Source organism: Pinus tabuliformis, chromosome 7 (genome assembly GCF_031772625.1).
Source record: "Pinus tabuliformis cultivar Carrire ecotype Pingquan chromosome 7, CPIR1, whole genome shotgun sequence".
NCBI classification, from domain to species: domain Eukaryota; kingdom Viridiplantae; phylum Streptophyta; class Pinopsida; order Pinales; family Pinaceae; genus Pinus; species Pinus tabuliformis.
Window position 1 is genome coordinate 1581181050 of NC_142293.1, and position 21378 is coordinate 1581202427.

Here is a 21378-nt window from a genome sequence, read left to right on the forward strand (position 1 = left end):
TACAGCCTTTAGTGCTGAAGACAACCTTATGTCCTTGATCACAAATTTGGCTGACACTCAGGAGATTATGTTTGAGCCCGTCTACTAGCAAAGCATCTTGAGCTTTTCCTTTTCCATTGATCAGAGTAACAGTTCCTTTTCTCGCAATTCTGTCAGATCCACTTCCAAAGGACAGATTCCATTCCTTTTTGCTCAATGAGACAAAGTTCCTTTTGTCTCCTGTCATGTGTCTGGAGCACCCACTATCCACAAACCAATGATTTCCATTATTTTGAGCATATAGAGCCAGGCTGCATTTATCCATGTTGGAATTCTTACTACTCGTCTTTCTTCCTTTGAGTGGGTAGTTTTGTTCATAGTGTCCATTATTGTAGCAGAATGAGCAGATCAAATCAAATTTGGTCAAGGGATCAAATGAATTGAAGGTTTTGATTTGTCCCTTCCTTTTGGGGGCATATGAATTGATTTTTCAGTCCTTTAGCTTTTGCGTTTCACTTCTGCGAGCCATGCAATGTCTGGCTTGATGACCAAAGTTTTTACAGTGAAAACAATGTCCAAGAAAGATAGTTTTGTACCTGTTGAAGTAGCCATGGCTTGAGTCGATTTCCTTCCTAGGAATTACTCTTGCCTCATTCTTTGAATTTGAGATGGGCCCTTGGTTAAGTACAGGTTTGTATTTTCTGTAGTATCCATGATTTGACTCCACATTCTTCTTTGGAGTAATTCTCTCTTCATTCTTTGGATCTGGGGTGCGCTTTTGATAACATAATTTTTCCTCTTTTGGATTGTAGGAAAGTGCATCGGCATAGCTTTTCACACTATTCTTAGTGCTTGAGGATTCTCCTTTGAAACCTATTCCAGATTTGTCATGTTGAGGTTTTTGACTTTTTAGAATAGTCTCAAGTATTTGAGAGCTTTTACAGCCCTTTTTAACTTGCTCCAACTCCTTTCTTAGAGACACAATGTTAGCTTCAAGTTATTTGCAAGTCTCTTCTCTTTCTTTTAGTTTTGCTTCCAAGAGATCTTCTCTCCTTCTTGTTTCCTCTTTTTCCACTTTGAGAGAAATGATTTTATTCTACAGTTTCTCATTTTCTTCAATGTCACTTATCAACAATTCATCTACATTTCCTTCCAGCCCTGAGTCATCATCATTTGTGAATGTCATGAATAATGTTTCTTGGTTTTCATCATGGTCACTTTCCTCATCTCATTTATTTTTGATGACCATAAACTCATCCTCATCAGACTCATCTTGCTTAGAGAAGAATTTCTTCTTATTGAACCCTTTCTTTTTGTGTGCCATTCTTTTAGAATTTCCTTCATCATCACTACCATGTTTATGAGGACATTTTGCTGCATAATGACCTATTTTTCCACATTTAAAACAGATAAGAGGGTACTTGCCTTTAAGCTTAGATTCTTTCTTTAGCTTTCGTACATATTGAGTGAATTTGGATTCCACATTTGATTCATCACTACAGTCATTCCTTTCTTTCCCCTTCTTTGACTTTTAGGCCTTGAATGCTTCATCTTTGGAGCTTGGGCCACCTTTCCTCATCTCATAAGCAGTTAGGGTTCCATGGAGTTCATCCATATTGAGGGCATCTAGATCCTTTTCTTCTTCTATGGCACTTATTTTGGAGTCAAATCTGTCTAGAAGAGATCTTAATACCTTTTGAACAATGGTACTTTATTCAATTTTTTCGTCCAATCCTTTAAGGGAGTTGACCACTTCAGCTACTCGAAGGAGGTATGATGCAATATCTTCTTCATCTTCCATCCTCAGAATTTCAAATTGCCTTCTGTGAGTCTGAAGCTTTGCCTTCTTGACTTTTGAGTCTCCATCGTATAAGCCAACTAGCTTCTCCCACATTTCTTTGGCAGAGGTACAGTTCATGACTTTTGTAAACTTGGAATCAATGATTCCACTAGTGATGGAGTTCAAGGCCTTTGCATTTGCGATGTAGGCTTTCCTCTCTTCTTGATTTGTTGGAAGAGTGGTAGTCATTTGGTATTCATTTTGAACAAAATGCCAGACTTCAGGTCCAAGGGACATCAAGTAGTAGGTCATTCATTTTTTCCAGAAACCAAAGTTAGTGCGATCAAATAGAGGAGGTCTTCCTGATGCTTCATGATTTCTCATCATAGCTGTGGATCCTTCTTCAAGCTATTAGGCTAGTATGAAGAAGCTTGCTCTGATACCAATTGTTGGAAATACTGGGGGGGGTGAATCAGTATTTCTTTCTTTTTTTGTTGTTATTTTTGTTACCAAAAGCACATATATGTATATATGAAACATAGAAACAGATAGTTGGAATTAATTCTTTTATTAACAAAATAATAGTGAAATGAAATGAGTACCATATATATCTATATATATATATATATATATATATATATATATATATACTGGTTGCAATTAGTTGTCAAGATCCAACTTGGACTTCAGTGAGGCTCCAACCTCCAGAGAACCAACTCTGTCTTGCAATACTTATACGCTTAGGAGCACCAACTCCCAAGGATTTCAATCCTGTTTAGTTTAGAGGCTCCAACCTCTTGGGCTCCAACCCAAACCTGGTATCAACTGTTTTGTTGTAGTTTTCTACACCAAAAATTGCTCAGCTTCCGCCTTTCTCCAGTTCTCCTGCTTTTCTGGTCTCTTCTACCTCTTGCCTGTTCTTAGGCTTCCTCTCTCACATTATACATTCAACAACTCACACTTCTCCTTGTGTTTCTGTTTTATGTGTTTCAGGCACCTCTGACTGATTGTTTCCACTTACATTGCCTCTTTGGCTTCCTCCTCGGTCGCTGTGGCTTCCTCTGCGCTGTGCAAGTTCACCGACTCTTTTCGGGACACGTAGATTCATTAGAGAGATCCAAATAATCCACGAACAACACATCTTCTTGGTTAACTGTAACAACGCTCCTTTTGACAATGATTGCAGGCATACACATAGTTTTTCAATTTAACGGAGGTGTTATGCCCCAATCGTAATCTCCATCGCCATGATGCACCCCATTTAACTGACATTCAGCCTCTTGAATCATAGGAGCAGCTATCATAGGCCTTTCAGACAAAAAACCCGTGTAATGCATAAACACAAATATACAGGAATATACAAGGAACACAGCCAAAAAACAAAAGGGTGGACTTCAAGAATCCATACACCCACATTAATATTGTATGGATCTTCTCCTCCATAGTTTCATCGCAATAGGCCCCAAACCTTTTCCACATAATCCATGCCTTTTCATTTTAAACAAAAATACTTTGAAAAAAAATACCCCAAAACACTGGTTTTTATCTTTTCCTATTGGAACGCTTACCGTATGCCGAAGTCAACACGCCAAGCATTTGTGACCGTTGATCTGGAGCGATGAGATCTAATGGTCCAGATCAAATTGTCTTATCAGCGACCAGAGGTTCCAATGGACTGCACTATCGGTGCACACATTTGTGACCGTTGATCTGGAGCGATGAGATCTGACGGTCCAGATCAAATCGCCGATTGGAGGTCCCAATGGACTACACTATCGGCGCTCTGCCTTTGGTCCGATGCGATATCGCTGATTGCAATTTGCAATTTACAATGGCGCTTAACACTTGACACACTCCCGCATTGATATGCCGATGCGATGTAAGTCCCAGACTCGATTGGATCCCAAAACTCCCGTGCATATATTTACAAGTCCGCAATCTGCCTCTGATAGTGTATTTTCCCTAAAGCCAAGTTTTCCGCCTCCGATAGTATAAAGGCATATATACGTGAGTTTTTGGCCTCCGATAGTGTATTTGCCATGTATTTCATAGTTTTGCCCGCCGATAGTGTTAAAGCATGCATACATGGGTTTCACGGGCCCGATAACATAAATATATATACATACATACATATATATATATATATATATATATATATATATATATATATATATATATATATATATATATATGATATATATATATATATATATATATACATATACATATACATATACATATACATATACATATACATATACATATACATATATATGAGTTTGGCTTCCGATAACTTTGTTTGCTATTAAATGCATGCATATAAGCTCTCTGATGGCTCTGTTTGCTCCTCTGCTTTGGCATATATATATGACATATACATACGATGACTATGTTTTCTTTGTGTGCTCCATATACATATCTGGCTCCTCTTGACTCTGATATGCCTCTTTGCTCTGATTGCTTCCTCCTATGGCTCTGACTGCTCTGTTAGCTCCTATGATTGCTCTATTTGCTCCACTTGGCTCCATTTGCTCCTCGAATATTGCCATAATGACATCAAGGACAATCTGTGTCCAACACTTTACTTAAAGTCTTCTTTCAAATTTTTGAGTAGTATAGGAGAATGTAGGAATAGAATAAAATTGTACGGCTAGAAACATCTTCTAGAATCTAGAAGCATGATGTACATAAAGTTCAAAATACTCACGTAGAAGGAGAATTTATAAACAGAACAAAATGCATGGTTAGAAATATTTTCTAGAATGTAGGAGCATGGTAGATATAGCTCAAGATATTCATGTAGAAGGAACATACCTAGTATAGAACCTCATCCACAATGAAAGAAAATTGAACATGATTAAGAATATTAGAAGACTTCCATCATCAAAAGGAAAGAAAAATTTGCAGGGTAAGGGTCTTCAAGATCCTATGATGGAATCTTCAAAAGAAGATTCATAAACAAAAGCAGATGTCTCATTGGGAATCCCATTCATGGGATTCAAGAAAAGGATAATATGCAAGCAAGCTCAGATGAAGCAACAAGGGACACTCCAAGGACAACCAAATGAAGCTAAGATGATCAAAGGAGAATCAAGATGAGGTATGTATGCATCAAAGTTTAGTCATGTTATCATATGTATATTATTGAGTGGGAATAGTTCTATGACATGATCAAGTATGAAAGGATCTCTTTCGCCAATGACATGCTCAAAGGCATGTACTACAATGAAATAAAGGTCAACAAAAGGAAAATACTCAGATAAGGAGTATAATATTTTTGACTAAGAAGCAAGAAGAAATGATGACTAGTCCATGATGAAGAAGTGCTCCCACAAGGAGTAGAAGGTAGTTGGAAAATCCATCCATGAAGAAGAAAATGAAGAAAGAGACCAAGAATGTGAAGAACACCATGATCACAATGAATCACTATCTGACAAAGATACTTTGAAGACATCTCCGAAAGAAGGCATGACAACTCTGACAAAGGAAGAAAAATATCAAAGGAACCTTGACACCTATGAAGGCGTTGGAGATATGAAAGGTGCAGATAACTGATTCTACTCTACAAAGATGTCATGATGAAGAAGCCATCCAACAAAAGCACCATTTAGTGTTGAAGTAATATTAGGATGAAGTCATGAAGGGATACTATATCAAAGCATGGGAAAAAGAAAGTACAAAGAAGCATCCATGTGAAGAGTAGTTCGAAGCATAGAAAATATGAAAAGGAATAACTAGATGACAAGAGAACCTGATATATGACAACAAGGCCACTTTCCATGAAGGAAGCAATGGCATGATCAACCAGGAAGGAAAGTGATTTTTGGATGGTTCCCTACCAAGAAGAAGTTCGAGCAAATACTTCATGACATCAAAGGAAGGAAGGAGATCAAGCATTTGGAGGACCCACGAAGAAGAAGTTGTTGATGAATGGACAAGTCCCTAGATAAGAGGGAGTTATAAGAAGTTCCCAATTACAAAGGAACTTGGAAAAGTACCTTGTCAGAGGATACTTGGGCATATCTTCTTCAATTGAGAGGGAGATATAGACACAACATTCTTTTCTTCACTTGGGAGGAAATAATGGGAGGATTGGGTAATCATCTGGAATCTGATACTCTTTGAGGATGTGTAGGGCATATAAGACAACAATAAGCAAGAGGACTGATATTCTTTGAGGGTTGGGAACCAAAGACAAGAATAGTCCTAGAAGGTCATACTCAGTGAACACCCGGGTGGGTATGTACCTTGAGAGACAATAACTAAGGTGTCTATAAGTCATTGGTCTCACCAACATTGTGCTCTGATATATTGAGAGATAGAGATGTTAGTCAAGGCCTTGCTATGGAAACAATGTTGGTTACTATGATGATATAATAGATGGATTGCCAATCCGGTTTCTCTTATGTGAATTCTTCAAGATTGAAACATAGCTAAACACATTGTAATTTTGTATGAATACCTCCCTAGTTAAGAGGGAGTGTTGAAGGAAATGTAACTAGGTTCAGTCTTCATAAATGGACTTTTCATATTTGTATTTATTCAATAAAAGAAATATTAATTTTATAATATATGTCAATGAGTTTCTTTCTCGTTGAAATAGATCTAGCACATGTTAAAAGTGTTATAGGTGAGTCAAAGAGTCAAAAGAATTATGTTGAAGACCTTAAGGGCATGTTACTAGGGTATACTTATGTATTAGAGTCAAATAAGTCACCTCCAAGCAAAGTCATGTCTCCTCCAATCATGTGACACCCCCAAAGAAGAAATCCGAGCTATCTATGGCAAGTCGGCCTGTAATCTTCTAGTTGGCCTAAAGGAGGGACAATCCTCTATATATAGAGGTTGTCCACTCCATTATAATGTCAAAAATTCTCTCTGAAAACAGCGAAGGTATAAGGATAAATAAAGGGTTGTTGAAGAACGAAAGAAGGAGAAGTCATCACCGAAGGGTTAAGGACAATTTCTAGGGTAAAAATCAGTCACGCATGCGAAAAAGGAAGGGTCTTCCTGCGGTCATAACAACAACAACTCACAGTCAACATATCTCATCATTTGGGCTAGAAACCTAGGCCTAAAGGGCCTCCCACTCAAGTGAAGATACAAGGAAGAATAAGAAAGCTAATAAGGTTGTGCTAAAGCCTATTACAGTCACACGCGCAAAGAGAAGGAGGTTGTCTCTACTATCATAATAGCCATCCCATTACATTCTTACAAGTTTGTTGGTTGGTGAAGAGAAGGAAGGGACCATCATAAGGAAATGGTCTCATCAAAGGTATATCGTCTAGAGAAAGTGCAACAAGGTATACCAATATTTGAAAGAAGAGAGAAGTGCTGGAAGAAGGAGGAAAAAGTGTCGGGGAACAAAGTGCCGGAAGAAGGAAGACTAAATGTTTGGGAAGAAAGTGCAGAAAGGAGAGAGGATTTGGCTTGTGCTTGGAGGACATTCTAGTCAACGGTTTAGGGTTTGGAAATTGATCAATAAGAAGCTTCAATAAGAGAAACTTACTAAAGGGTTTTCCTCAAAAGAAGAGAGGTTTTGGCCCTGGAAAAGATCCAACATCTTGTGTTCTTATTCTTATGTTTTTGGTAGCAGTTTGATGAAGTACACACACATGTATTAATAATAATAGGAAGAAAATTAAGCTAACAAGAAAAAGTAAAAATACTCCACAAACTGTTATCAAGTCAAGAAGGACACACTACATTTAATTTCCCTTGATTCTTCAACACAACTAACCTATGGCTTTAGTAGAAACAACATAGGGGCATCTAAGCCATCAAAATTACCTAGGGATTGCACTCTCTTGGGCCACATTAGCCCTTAGCATGGCTAGATTTTTTCCTCGTGGAGTTTTGAAATGGTGACCTTCATGTCAGGAAGTGCCTTAATAGAACACCTTTTCATCGATTACTTTATGCCCCATGGGCCACTGCGAGATAATTTTAAGCTTGTAAATTTGAATTTTATGAAATTTTTTTGGGCATTCATCTCTTCAAGTACCTTGAAATGATCTCTTTGTAGATTTTATTATTTCAGCTAAACTAATAGGTACACTAATCCATTGATTTCTTTGATCGCTCATTTCAAATTTCTTGATGGTTCTTCTTCATCTTCTACCAACTTTGCACCTATCATCCTTTCTAATAAAGAAAAATGTTATGGCGTTTGTGCCTAAATTTTAGTTGTTTTTTCTTGAGATATAATGTTGTCAAACTTTTTTACCAAGTTTATCAATTAGAATTTTATGAACTTCAATTAGATGTTAACCTCTTTAAGTATCTTTAGATGATCTCCTTGAAGATTTTCTTCTTTCTTTTGAAACTAGAGGGTGCACTTATCCATCAATTTTGTTCATAATTCATTTATTGTTTACATTATGATCTAATTTCATTGATATGTTGGTTAATTTCATCCTTTCTGTTGTAGTTCTCAGAGACAACCTCCAGATTGCAAAGAGACCAATGCCTGAGTCATCTGAATTAGATGAATCTATAATCATGCATTAGAAAGTAAAGAGCACCTTACTAAAGTCACTTGCGATTTTTGTTTATATGTGGTTCAAAAACATGGAAAATTACTCATTCTATCAGGCCTTTAGGCTTTGCAATCACACAATAATATAATGTATCAATCAGCGGTGGCCAACTTTATTCAGGAGATTAAAACCCATTTTGTTTTAGAGGAGTTATGGTAGAAGAACAGAAGGAAAGGAATCTGTCTATGTAGAGCTTAGAGAAACAATAATTCTACATATACACGATTCAGAGTGAAGAGATGAACGAAAGATCGAAATGAATGCTACGATCTCGATAGTTATCTTTAAAGATTAATTTTAGTCATTCACATAGACATTCTTTTAGCCAAAGTCTGATTTAAAATGAATTTGTAAATAAAAAGAAATACATCTAGTGACTATATGCCATAGAGATCTGCGAATAATGTGCAACACAGGTGAAAATACTAAATATATAAGACATACTGTAACACCAAAACATGGGAATCACTATAGATCATTCATTAATAATCTGTGAAAAAGCATACATGGATGCAACCCAAAAATTATCTTTCTGCAAAAATAAACAGAGTTTTTCCTCCAAAATTCTGAACCATTCTTCATTTGTTGAGATCACATATATATAGGCATTTTCAAACATTAATATGCCGTTAGAATAATATTCTCTCTTGATCTCACACATCATCTCAAAACATGCTTCAAAATTTTAGTGTGTGTGAGGGAATAACTATTCTAACCAACACATAATGTATTTAACAAAGTATAGTAAAATCATAAAGTAAAAATAACTTAAAGTAAAATAAAATGTCATTGCTGGCACAATCTGAGTCGTCCTCGGGGCCAATGGGATGATGAATATGCTCGATGGGAGTCGTTGGAGCAAGAGGAAAACCATCTGTAGTAGTGGAGGGTTAGCAAATTGCTCACACCACTGCCACATGGCTGGAGGAGGTTGACGAATAGAGTTGAATTGTCTATAGTTGAGCCGATAGACCACCCCTGAATAGTCTAATTTGCGATGAAAGATACTTTTGACCAACTCAAAAAGATGAAATTCCTTTTTAAGGAAATTCATTATAGTTATCCCTTTGAGAACCCATGTATTCTAAGGGGATACCCCTATCTTACTCTTGACCTCAATCATTTTCTGACTATATAGCGCTCGTGTAAACAACTCCCCATTGGGTCCCCACAAATTCAGTAACCCAGCTTGTAGAAGCTTTCTGAATTCCTCATTGAAAGAAACCACCTCTTTTTGCAACATGGTAAGACTTTGTTTTTCTCTGGCTCTAGCTTCGTCCTTTAAAATTACTTTAGAAATATCTCCCACCGCACCCATTCTATCGACTATATCTAGTGACCTTAGCTCTTCAATTGACCTCTCAGTTAGGAAGTGAATGTATTTCTTAGCATACTAAGAGTTAGTTATGCTTACCTGTTTGTCGTTAAGGAGAGAGAGGGAACATTCTACACTGAGAATTTTTTGGTCATGTATCAAGGCTATTTGTTCCCAACTAAGGTTGATATCGTGGATGATCTCATCCCATATCAACTGTCTAGTCTCAATAAGAGACATGCTCCCTTTGAGCTTGGCCTTTAGTTCCTTATTTTCCTGAGTGGCAATCTATAGATACCTAGAGACCTTGTCTGCATTGGCATTTGAAGTTTGGAGTTGTTTTTCTTTCTGGGCTACTTGGGCTTTGGCAAAATCTGGATACCTCTTAACCTTCTTTAACTCCCCTTCAGACAACTGTAGCTCTGTTAATGCCTAAGTGAGGTACTGAGTGGGATTTGAGGGTCCTCAAGAATTACTATTGTGTAGATATGAGAGGCAATCCTATTCGACAACTCAGCTACTATTTGCTCCAAGGCAGATACTTTGATCTTGCTCTCAGTCAACTTTTTTATTAGAGCCTCCTTCTCCTTTTCAACCTAAATCAACTCAAGAGTTTGAACATGTTCGCCTCCAAGCATCTTTAACTTTCACCTTAACTCCTAGTTCTCTTGCTGAGTGGCCTGTAAGATAGCTAGTACTGCTCCCTTGTCCTTGGGATCTACCCCCATCTTCATGATAAAATATTTATAGGTCTCCTTCTGTAGAAAAATTGCCGGGAATTGATCTTCTCCATCTTCACCTTGTTGGAGATCCTTTTTTGGGAAATTTATAGACTTATAATTTGAAAGACATAAATCATCAACTAGGGGTAGGTAACCTTATGAGATGTTTCACAAAATATATGTCGGCTAATACTTTAAGTGTCCTTCCAAACAAAACCGCACACACACACAACTTCAATATCTCTTTTCCTCATTAACGCTTATCAGCAAAGGCTATGGAGTAGATTTAATCATCCTTCTAGAACACCTAAAATTGCTGATGTTGATCAGAAAAAGATAATGGATCAATCAAACAACAATTCAACGAATTCAACATTTCACAATGTAAATTAAAGCTTGATCAAATAACTCCAAACATATTCATCAAATAATCTTCACCATTTAACCATCATACATGTGTTGTTACAAATTAGAAAAGAGGAATAAAAGTTGTGTAATAATTCTATCAATTCATAAAAATAATTAAAGAAAACACAAATATGCAACTACTGGAGTTGTGAGTAAAGTGGGCCCTCCCTTACTCACAACCCCTTCAACTGATAAAGGAGTTTACATAGTGAGATCATTGGAACATGGAATTTTATATTACTCTGGAAAAATATTACAGTGATAGAGAACTCTGAGATATCAGCCTCCCTTGTAAATGAAACATAAAAGTATTTATACAAGTGCAGAGGCATAAACTTGCCCAAATTAGGAAAAATAACATACTGCAACTGGTTGCTAACAATAAATGGAAAAGACAATAAAAATAGACATGCTAAGTTTGATCCATGACTGAAAGCATGAATCAAACTGATCTCGTGGAATTGCTGGAGCTATTTCTGAATACGACCATCTATGAGAGGACTGAAGGTCTCAGTGGTTTCGATGGTAGTTGGGAGGCAGCCAATAGGACAACATCCATGTAAGCGGATTTCTTAACATAACCCATGTTTTTGTTCTCCTCGAGGTTGACCAGAACATACTCAACCATTGAGATCGTTGCAGGAAATCAGAGCGGTTGTAGGAAATCAACATATCTACATGAAATCAACGATCCTACAGGAAATCACAAGATGTCCGTAGGAAATCACGGAACCGCATTGGAAGATAGTTGGTCTGCATATGATTCGGTTATCACCCTTGAAATTGTAGATAATTCGATTATGTAACGTTTGACTTCAAAAATACTCAAGAATAAAGTGAAATGATACTTTTTAAAATGATTTGCATACCTTAAAGCTCACAACACCCTTTTGGTCAAAACACATATAGTATGGAAAAAAGAGAGTTATTAAGGGTAAAAAAGAGTTCTAAAGGGGAAATCAAGGCCTTAGAAACGTTATAAAAAATGAACAAAATCGAGACTCAACATCTTCCCCACAGCTAGCTCCTTGCATGTCCCCTATGCAAGCAAAAATGTTGCAACTATGAAGGAAAATTCACTCTTTTCCCTGAGCTACAACTACTGCAACCAGGTGATCCAATTGTGCCTTGCTAGACTCCACTTTCTGAGCTTTACTTCAATAATCTTCATTCTCCTTCTGCAGGTGCTCGATCTAAACCTAGTTTTTCTTCATGACTCAACATGCCTTTCGATGCTTCGCTTTCCACTCATCCATTTCTTTCTGCAGGCGTAGGTTGTTTTCCTTTAGAGTTTTGTTTTCCTTCCGAAGAACCCATTCAGACACAATGAGCTTAGTGATAGCTTCCTCCATCTCCTTTAGGGACTTCTTTTTCTTAGAAGTTCCCTCATCCCCATCCTGCCCTTGAGAGGACTGAGGCAGACTTGGTTCCTCCCGCTCTCTACAATCTTCGATTGTTTTATCCCCACTTTCCTGTAGTTGTGGGTCTTAGAAAGATGCGGCCTCCCACTCTTCTTTGTCAATGAATGTAGTTGACTCAATCTTCACTTGCTTCCCCTTAGACAAGTCTCGGGACTTCTTATCCTTCTTATCAGTTTTAACTTGTTGTACCCCCTCCTCTGTAGTTTCCTTTATCACTAGCTTCGTCACCTGGATTCTCGTAAAACACCTAGCAGGAGTAGAGGTAACTTCCTCATCTTTCGTAACCTCCTCTGTCAAATGAACATAGGTCTGGGGTTTCTTTCTCGGCTTCTCTGCTGGTTCTACCTCCTTGGTTTCCGGTAAATCGGCCTCCTTCTCGTCATCCACAAATTAATTCTCTACCAAAAACCATTTCCATGTTTTATTTTGTTTCCTCAAAACCTCCATCATGATAATTTTGACAAGACCGTGGTGATAGAGGTTCTCCTCTATATGTGATGCCCTCTCCTTGGCAGAAGTAGCCATCTTCAACAAAGACATTCTAATATAATATGGTAAATTCAAGGGTTTGTCTCGAAAATGGTTAAGGAGAAAAATATGAAATAGGAAAGGTAACTCAAAACGACCTTCACAGGTGATATACTTCTGTAGGAGAAACAAGAGATGTCGGTACTTACTTCTAAGGTAATCTTGTAGAATCCCCTTGCTCCAGTCTGGGATTGCATGATATTTTATGAGGAAGGGTGCACAAATTTCCTTGTTTAATTGCTGATTTCTAAACCAATGCTCTCCTTCCTGTGGAATTCCACAAGCTTGGACTACCAACTCCTCTGTCAATCTGAACTTACATTACCCACCTACACCCTGTTGCCTTTTAAGTTTAGATCAAAATACTTCGTAACCTCTGAGTTATGCTCGTTAAACTTTAGGAGCAGAGGCAACTATCTTGCCTTCTCAAACCTTGCCTTACTTTGTGGGTAAGCAACCAGTAATGCAGGATGCTGAGGTTCAAACTTGATGGTGGACAACATTTTCAATAGTAGCTAGGAGTGGGAAAGAGCAGAGTTCAATCCAATTCGTTGATATGCTTCTAAGCCCAAGCGAGATAATTTAAAACTCGTTAAGAACAAGAATGGTTTAATTTAAGAAAGGTGTAGGGTAATGAGGCAACTTCAAACGACACGGAACATGATCATTATTTCCATCATGATCCGTTATGTGGGATAAGTGTTGGGAAGATAGCTGATGTACACATCAAATAATAATCGGGAATGGGAACTTGCATTAGGACACAAACAAATCATAGTCGCCTTATTCCACGAGGGTGGCCATGACTCGTTCTTATGAAAATTCAAAATTTTCGTACCATTACCTTTTTATCTTAAGTATTCTGATGCCAAATGTACCTTCTCGATATTACGTTACAACAATCGAGTACCTTGGGTGACAACTGCACTTCGTTTGGAATAATAAACCACTTGAAAACCATATCATATGCAAGATAGTGTAGTTACATGGCCTCAACTAATGATGAAGATGATCAGTACTTGCCAGATTCTTTAGGATAATGTTCTTCTTGAAATTCGTTCTTTAGGAAATAAGTGATTTGCTGCAGGAAATGAAACTACTAAACTTCTCTGTAGGAAATCCCTCTATAGGAAACCATATTCTCCCTTTTTCTTGTACAGTTTATTGCACATGAATATAGGTGATGAGGTCAAATGTATAGTAATCTCATTGGATTACCATCCATTAAGGTCAGTTGTTAACCAACATGAGTTCCATTATCATTAATGAGAGTGAGGACCAAGGTACCTCTGATGCATCCTATCAGGTGTGAATGTATGAGTTGTTGTTGAACCCCCTATAGGATCCAACAGTCAAGGAGCCATGATGAATCTCCATTGCTACTGACGAGATAGCCTGTCATTAAAGTATACAAGCTTCAAGGCATCAAAAGTCTCTAATCTTGAACCCAGATAATTTGTTGATGTCGATGGGATAATATTGTTGGAAGGAGGGCCTAAAGAGATCCTACATTAGTCCAACACGAGAAAACAAAAAATTAACTAAAAGACATAATTTATTTTGAGGATCCCAAAGGATCTAATGTCCTATGATTTTAACAGGGCCCAGGGCAGTTCATGCTCGCTAGATTTCAATTTTAGAGAGTCAGAAATATTGAAAAAGAATACTCCAAGGGGGATCATTTTTCGTAATTAGTCCATTGGGTCCAGAAAAGGAATAAACCTATACCCAATAGACATTCCTCTCATGGTTTACTAAGCACGAGAAGGAACAAAGTAAGCTCATTTTATTATGGAAGAAAATCAAGAAGAGGTAGTGAAAGGAATGACTCCCTTTCCCACCATTTCCAGCTCTTTCTTCTTCACAATCTCTTCCACAAATTCCTCCTTAGATTGGGGCTTCTGATATAGCTTGAGTCTGTGCCCATTCACTAAGAAGGTAACATTTCCATCATCAATTTTTTTAACCCAAACAGATCCATTATCAAAAAATTTCTCAATTTCATAGGGGCCAAGCCAATGTGTGTTAAATTTCCCCTTAAAATTCTTAAATTTCGAATCAAACAGCAATGCCCAGTCTCCCTCTTTGAACTTCTTTTTCTTAATGTATCTGTCATGCCATTTAGCCTGTTGTTGTTGGATTAGATCAGTATGTTGAAAAGCATCCCGCCTAATCTCGTCCAACTCATTAAGTTGCAAGATTCTTTGCTGTTGTGCTTCATTAAGGTTTATGCCCAAATCTTCCACCATCTTAAAAGTTCTGATATGAAATTCAATTGACAGTAAAACTTGTTTTCCATACACCAATTCATATGGAGAAAAGCCGACGATGTTTCTCCATGTGATCCTGTAGGCCCATAATGCCTCGAGAAGTCGATCAGAACAATCCTTCTTATGTAATTGTACTATCTTAGTCAGGATTGTCTCCAACAACTTATTTGTTGATTCCACCTACCCAATGGGCTGTGGATGGTAAGGGGTGGACTTTCGATGAGTAATCTAATATTTCTGTACAATTCCCTGCACGATCTTTGACACAAACTGAGTACCTTGATCAGTAACAATTTTCCTTGGTACCCCAAATCTTAAAAAATATCAAAAAAAAGAAATTCTACCACTGCTTTCTCCATTGCTCTAGGTAGTGCTCTCACTTCCACCCACTTCATAACATAATTAGTACAAACTAAAATATACTTCTTACCTTTGGACATAGGATTGATGGGACCTACAAAATCAAGAGCCCAACTCTCGAATGGTTCTATGAGAACTTGTGGCTGCAAGGGCATTTCATCCACTTGAACAAGTAGCCCTATTCTCTAGAAGCTATCACATCTATGAACATACTCCTTTGCATCTTTGAAAAAGCTTTTCCAGTAGTAATCTGAGTGGAGGATCTTATAGGCTATGCGCTTATCTTTGAAATGGCCTCCACAAGGTTCATCATGACAAGCTCTCAAGATATCATATATCTCATCCTCTCTGACACACCTGCGAATAATCAAAACAGGTCTGGTGAAAAAGAGGTATCCTTTTATCCAAGAGTAATCAACACTTTTTTAATAATTCTCTTTTTCTAACTAGATGAGAAGTAGGGTGGTAACTTTCCTGTAGCAAGGTAATTGTCCATGTCTGCGAACCAAGGTGTTTTGATAGAAATAACAAACAAATTATCATCGGGAAAGCTATCATTAACAGGAATATCTTCACATGCATGGTTGAGCCTAGATAGGAAATCAACTACCTGGTTTTCTTTTCCCAGCCTGTCCAATACTGTGATGTCAAATTCCTACAACAACAAAAGCCACCTAGTAATCCTTCCATTAGTGACTGGTTTGTTCATGAGATATCGAATAGCAGAATGATTAGTATGTAAAAAAACTTCGTAACAAGTGATTTAATGTCTAAACTTATTAATAACATAAATTACAACAAGGAACTCTTTCTCAGTTATGGTGTAACTCAATTCTGCAGGAGTTAATTTTTTACTAACAAAATAGATAGCATGGGTTACAAGATTTCCCTTTTGGCCCAATACCACTCCTATAGCTGAATCAAAGGCATCAATGGAAATATGAAAGGGTAATTTCCAATCTGGACCTCTCAATACAGGTGCTGAAGAAAGCTTTTCTACTTAAGTGTATCAAATGCAGCTTGACACTCATCACTCTGTTGGCCCTCAATTTTGGTCATTTTTGTTTCTCATAAAACCTGTTAATTACCATCATATTACACCTTATTCCACTCATATATGCTTCATTTTACCCTTATTTTGCATATTCAGGCAATTAGATTAAGTTTTTCAATTTTTAGAAATTTGAGTAAAAATTGGGCTTTTAAGAGTATTTTTGGACAGAACTGAAAATTCTCGTAATTGCTCCATTGAAGTCATACTTGCAGGACACTCAGGTGTGAGCTGATTAGAAATCTCGAGAACTAATAATGAACTTGTACCTATTGGTTCAGTCAAACCGATCTAAAACAGGCTCGATCAACTCTGGTCAAACATGACCCGCTGTCTAAAAAATCCCTAGGAAATAGGCCAAAATTAGTGATTTTTGGGATTTTTCCAAATTTTGTGTAATTGAATGGGTGGATTCGGCAAATATAGATGGGATTAGGATAGATAAGGCTATTAGAGATTTTCTAGTCAATTTTGTTTATTATTTCCCTATTTAAGCCAAGACTATTGAAGGCTTAAGAATGTAGACTTTGTGTAATCTGATTTTGAGACTCTTTGAAGACTGAAAGTTAATTGAAGAACTTGTTTCATTTTAATTTTTTATTCATGCTTGGTTGATTTACTAAAGTTTTTGTAGCTGATATTTCTTCAAGTGTGCAAGGCAAGGGTGGAGGGTCCCCCACACCGAGCTAAGTGCATTTCTTGGTTAAATTTTCATAGTTTTCATAAATTAGTTCTTGTTTCAATTTTTTTTAGATGTGTGATGATTGCTGAATTAATATTGGTTTAATTCTAATCTACATATAAAGGGACACACAGGAATTTAAGTTAAATTCCCATTCTATTTTATCTTGAACTAAAACTGAATTTCATTCTCCTTTTCTTATTTGAAGTTATTTCTGCATTTCTGGTTTGAAGCAAAGAATTGTGAAGAAGGAAAACCTAGTCCTCCTTAGTTAGGAGCCTCTTCTTTTACATCTTATGCATCATAAACCATTGTTAATTAGTGCTTTTGGATTTCTCTTCATGGAAATAGTATCATAGGGAAGGACAACCAGGTTCTCCTAAGTTAGGAGCCTCATCCCACATATTATTTAAGTGAATTAGAAATTACTTAATTAGAGTTTATATTTGTAATATGCATTTCTTTCAATCTTTATATTTCATCTTCTAAAATTGACTACAACTGAAATCCATATATTTTGGACATGCTTCCAAGCTTACAAGCTCAGATTGATAAGTAAATACTTGTGTTAATTTGGATAGTAAATTGACCCAACACACTCGAATGAAATTCAAATTCTTTAGTCAATAATTTAAACAATGGTGAGGCTACCTTTGTAAAATTCTCAACAAACCTTCTGTAGTAGCCTGCATGTCCAATGAAAAATTGAACTCTGTTTTGAGTGGTTGGTGGGGGAAAATTTTCAATTACTTTGATCTCAGGTGGATCAACTTTAATTCATGCAGCATAAACATGATGACCCAAAACAATACCCTCAGTCATAATCATAAAACATTTTTCATTACTCAATGAAATATTAGTATCTCTACATCTCTACAAAATTCCCCTAAGATTTTGTAAAGCTTCTTCAAAAGTATCACCCATTACTGTAAAATCATCCATGTAAACCTCTACACAATCATGCAAAAGATCAGAGAAAATAATAAGTATCACCCTTTGAAATGTGGCTGGTGCGTTACATAAACCAAATGGTAGTACGTTATATGCATAGGTACCCCAGGGACATGTGAATGTCATCTTCTCCTAGTCCTTTGGAGCTATCTTAATTTGATTGTACCCGTTGAACCCATCTAGGAAAGAAAAATACTTCTTCCCTGCTAAAGTGTCCAGCACTTGGTCTATAAAAGGAAAGGGAAAGTGATATTTTAATGTAGCTTTGTTTAGTTCCATATAATCTACACACACTCGCCATTTACCATTCTTTTTAGGGATGATAACTAGTGGGGATACCCACTGGCTATCTGAAATAAGATAGATGAACCCTACATTTAACAATTTCCGCAGTTCATATTTTACAGTTTCTCTTAAAGCAGGGTTCATTATTCTTTATGGTTGTCAGACAGGCTTGGCATCTCCCTCTATGTAGATATGATGAATGCATGTGTCTCTGTGAATACCCCTCATGTCTGTATATTCCCAAGAAAATGTATTCGTAAATTCTTTTAATGTATGAATAAATTGTTTCTCCTGTTCAGGAGTCAAGGCAGAATTGATATTTAGAGTTTTTCCAGGAAAAATTTCAATTACCTTACCTCCACATTTAGTCATTGAATATGCAGGGAATGCAGATAAGAGGACTGAATGTAATTCAGTTGTTGTACTATGTTTATAAGAGTTTTGCAGGTCAATAATGATATCTATATTAGGACTAGATTTCCCTTCTAACCGCTGTGAAAAATCAAGATTAGAAATATAACAATTTATTATATTTTCCTCCGTACTTTCCTTAAGGCTCATGGCTTGGGCTATAGTCAACACTGGGTGAATAATTTCTGAATTATGTTCTTCATCATCCCAATAAGTATTTTTTGATTTTAAGAGGGGTTTGGCAGGGGGTATAGGTTGATGTGTTTAGTTTCAACCCCATGAGTGATGGTCATGTTTCCAAACCTACACCCTATGTAGGCATCCGCTATAGCTAATCAAGGTCTCCCCAAGATCAAAGGATTCCCTTCCAAGTTGGTCTTAGGTTGAAGAACATAAAAACCTACAGGGTACTCCCAGGAATCCAATGAAATGACAATGTCTTCTAATACACCCTCTAGTTTTACCTTAGACTTGTCTGCTAATTCTAACATGGTAGGAGTAGGAAGTAAGTCAAAGGGTCCTATGTGGGATAATGTCTCCATTGTCATCACATTGATGACTCCACCTAAATTGATTAAAATGTTTCTTATTGGATACCCATTGATAAAGGTGGTAACCACAGGGATTCTAGGGTCTACATATTTCTCAGTAGCGAATTTGGTGGACATAAGACTTGCAAGTTTCCCACCTACTTTAATTGTGGAGGGTTCTTTCTTCTGTCTCCTTGGTTTCTTGGTACATATCTCCCTCACCGTTTTGGCATAAATCAGGATATCCTTAATTACTTGCAGTAACGAGATCTTAATGCATACATTTCTCATTTCGGACACAAGATCGAACTCGGGCTGATTTATTTTCATCTCCAACCTCCTTGGAAAAGGAGGTTGGATAGTGTGGGACGAGGAAGGTTCTTGTGACTTTTAAATAGTTTTTTCTACTAGTTCCGATGTGTTTCTACTTCAGGTGTGCCTAGAGTGTCTTCCTCTATAATCTCTTCAATTTTTCTAGGCTGAGTCACCACTTTTCTTGATCTGAGTTTAATTTCCTGCAGTGACATGGGAAATTCTTGCAACACTGGAACATAAATTTCCTACAGAGGTTGTGGTATAATACAATAGGTAGGAAAAGTGGGATAAGTGGCCACTCCAATATTGTGAGTAGATTGGATGACTTTATTGTTGGGATTGGATATTGGCTGGGCAGGAAGTTGTGTGGGATGTGGTTGATTTGGTGGGGCAAGAAACTGAAGTTGCTGCTATTGTGGCTGGACCATTTGTTGTGGTATGGGTTGCGGTGAATAAAGGTTTTGAGGGGGATTTGGTGCAATAGGGTAAGGAAAATTCCCTTGCCAAGGTTTTTGTGGAGGCCAAGGCTGCCAAGGCATTGGAATGTTCCACATTTGATTCTGGGCATAAGGAAACTAAAAATGTTATTATGACATACCCGTAGGACGTGGTTGCCATGGTTTTTGAGGTGTCATTGCATAAAGTGCATTGACAACTTCCTGATCTACTAGGTATGCTGCTTTAATCTCTAGAAGAGAAGTACAATAATCAATAGAATGATCAGCCTCACAAATTCGGCATACCTCTATACTTTCTGTAGGACATTCTCTCAAGGGATTTTTTTTTCTACACCTGGAGCAGAACAAAGCCAAGGATTTCTTCACTTCCTCCTACTTCTTCTTAGCTTGCAAAACATCTAACTGTGAAGACAAAGTTGTAAGAATGCCAGTTTTAAAATTTTCAAATAAATTTCTCATTTCAGCTCTGGTTACCCCAGCCCCCGCAATTGATTTAGTGAATCTGGAAGAAGTATCTCTTGATCCTCTCCAAATTTTAGAATTTCCCCTCGAATATCATCAAAAAAACTCCCACACATCATCATAACTCAATTTTGATACATCACCTGCTCCCATCAAGTTCAAAACCTCAAGAGATTTTGGTCTTATGGCCCTTAGTAAAATTGTTCTCAGGGTTTCCTTGTTCATTTGGTTCATCTTGGATCTTTGAAAATTATATTGGAATCTTTCTAAGATTTCCTCCTCCTTCTGGGTCATGCCAAAGATTTCTTCTCTGATGTCCCTGGTTTTACAATAATCTTGATACTTTTTCAGGAACACCTTCTTCATGTCATCCCATGTCGAAATGGAATTTGCAGTCAGTCCCATGAACCATATGAGAGCTACATATTTTAATGTGGCAGGAAACAACTTCAAATTTTGAGCATTTGAAGAATAATAGTAGCTCCTACACAATACATCAAACTCAAATAAAAAGGCATCAAGATATTCACTAGAGGTACCACGAAAATTAGGCAAAGAAGAGGGAGGAATGTTTTTCATCTGACTGGCCCCAACAGAATATTTGATAGGAAATTCAAATGTAAATGGTTCCTCTTCCTTCTCATGATAGTCCCCATTTGTAGTACTAGTACCCTCTAAATGAGCCATATTGAACCAAAAGGGAGTGGGACCCTGGTAAGCTACAAATCCTTCAGAGTCAGTTATCTGGAACTCTAGTTCTTGAATAGGATTGAAGAGGAATTCCTCTTCAGGTTGACCACTAAGAAAAAATGATGTCCCCCAAGTAAGAGGATATTCTTGATGAGCAGCAACATAGGATTCTCTGTCAGAAGGATTCTTCTCTGTTGTGGGGGTACCAATCTACTTAGGAT